Genomic DNA, 2,630 nt, shown 5'->3' with positions numbered 1-2,630 from the left:
GGTTAACAAAGACAGAGAGAGAGCTGGCTTACAGCCAGGGTGTTAGTTTTCTCATGGCTGAGACAAAAGACTCAACACTCAAAGGGAGGAAAGGTTTATTTCACTCACAGTCTGTGGAGGTTCCAGTCCATAACCAGCTGGCTCCACAGCAGGGTGGCACATGGCAGAGAGGCAACTGTTCATACCAGTGGAAGACAGCAAAAGCAGCGCACAGAGAGAGGGGACAAGCTTTCTTCTATATTATATGCAGCTGCCTGCCCTAGGGCAGCTGCAGCGCTCACACCCCAACCCCAGCACTGGACCACGAGTCCATCTAGAAGCCTCCCTGTGACTGTATGAGGTTTGGGGGGACACCCAGACACAGACCATGACAGCCAGGGCAGATACAAGTCTGAATCCCAGCTTTTCCATCAATTAGAAGAGTATAACTATAGGCATAGCATGTTGGGTTTATTTTCTAATCCGAAAAATGGGAGTAACATAAATGGACCTCCTAGAAACGTGGTAGAAGGTGATGGATTCAGCAGCGAGTGTCACGCAGAGCACAGTTTCTGCCTCAGCAGTGGCCTGTGAAGACCTAGTCAATGGTTCTACCTGTCCTTTATTTTTTCCTTGATAATGAATTTTTTTAATTTTTAAAATCTGGCTGGTTGTGGTGGTGCAGGCCTGTAATCCCAGTACTTGAGAGGCTGAGTCAGGAAGATCACTGGCGTCTGAGGCCAGTTTGGGCTACTTAGTGAGTTCAAAGCTACTCTGCAGTACAAAGTGAGACCCTGTCTCAAAAAAAAGTAAAACAAAAGAGAATTGAGATGCGCTATGCACCAACCCCACAGGAGGAAGGTGATCATATGCACTGCAATCACGGACTCATAAATAAAAATAACAACTGCCGGGCATGACGGCGCACTCCTGAGATTCCAGCGCTCAGGAGGCTGAGGCAGGAGGATTGCCACTGATTTCAAGCCTGCGCTGCACAGTGAGTCCAAGCCCAGAACTACACAGTGAGGCCCTTTCTGGGGATGAGCCGGAGCTCCATGCACGCTGGGCAAGTGCTCTGCCTGGAGCTCCACCCCCAGCCCACTGACACATAAACCATGGTGTAGAGGAATTAAGTGGGTCCAGGGTTGCCCGCACGGGGTGGTGGAATGAGGCTGCGGTCCCATCTCTCCACGGTGAGCTCCCCAAGCCCTTGAGGGCTGCGCGCTCTGCTTTGTGTATCCTGTGGCTCAGACGAGGGGTGACACGGAAATGCACGTCGCACCCGCGCTCTTGGCAGAGCCGACTCCTCGGGTGTGTCTGCCCCGTGGCGAGGGCTGGGGTGGCACCGGGGTCAGCGTGGACTAGGAGCTGAGCGAGAGCCCGCACTGGAGGCGGGAAGGACACCTTCATTTGGTTCTTTCAGTTCTTTTTACCACCTTGGTTTTCTGTCTTTTTTTTTTTTTTTTTCCCAGGGGCAAGGTCTTGCTATGTAGCCCAGGGTGGTCTTGAACTCACAGTGATCCTCCTGCCTCAGCCTCCTGAGTGCTGGCATTACAGGCCTGCGCCATCACACCTGGCAACTGCCACCATTTTCTTTTCCGGTGATTCAGTCACATTCGCTAGGGTTCTTTTGACCGAGATCACTTTCTGAATCTTTGCAAAAGGAAGAATGTCAGCACAGCCTGAGAAGTATAAAGGGAAACTGTTTTAATTTTTTAATCCCTGCCATTATTAGCTCCCGCCTCGGCCTCTCCTCCTCCCGAGGAGGGCACACATCTGACAGAGGGCCTGGCCCTGACTCGTGACTCACTAATGAGATCATATTTTTCACTGCAATTCCAAAATCCCATCAATCTTTTCTTAATTATTTTTAAGTGAATTTGCTGCTCTAGAAAAGAAAAGGGGTATGTGGCACCAGCAGACTAGGGAAGTTTTGTGCAATTTCAGTCTCAGAAACTTAGTTGGCAGGACGGCCGTAGCCGTTGCCAATGCTAATAAATCAGATTTCGACGTCTAGGAACCGCTTCATGCCGCCCCCGCCCCCCAGCGCTGGCGGTGCAGTGAATCAGGCCCTCTGCCGCCGCCGCGGGGCCCCTCCAGGCGGCTGTGCCAGCCCGCACCGCAGCCGCTCAGCAGGGAAACAGCGCTCACCTCAGGCTCTGGAACCCTAGACAGGGCACACAGACTGAGCCCTTCCACAACTGGATTTGGGGGCGGGGAGCTCTGGGGCGGCACCTGGCCTTCACACTGAGCTCCACCCTCAGTCCACTTTCTATTGTGAGGCAGGGTCTCGCTAAGTCACTGAGTTGCCCGGACTGGGCCCTAAAGTGCAGTCTCCTTGCCTCAGCCTCCCGAAGTGCTGGATTATAGGTTTGTGGCACTGGGCCCAGGCAGCAGAGCTGGGTTTTAGGAAGTTCTGGCGGGTTCCTGCCCTTGAAGGGGCCAGAGCAGATAGATTTGGGGGGGGATGGAGGGATTTAACAACCTATAGAAGCCAGGCATGGTGGCACATGCCTGTAATCCCAACACTCGGGAGGCTGAGGCAGGAGGATCACTGTGAGTTTGGAGCCAGCCTGGGCTACAAAGTGAGCTCAAGGACAGCCTGAACTGCATAGCTAGACCCTGTCTCAAAAAGACAAAAAAAAAAAAAA

The sequence above is a fragment of the Chinchilla lanigera genome, unplaced genomic scaffold (genome assembly GCF_000276665.1).
Source record: "Chinchilla lanigera isolate Chin_1 unplaced genomic scaffold, ChiLan1.0 scaffold00090, whole genome shotgun sequence".
NCBI lineage: Eukaryota > Metazoa > Chordata > Mammalia > Rodentia > Chinchillidae > Chinchilla > Chinchilla lanigera.
Note: the sequence above shows the minus strand (reverse complement) of the source record.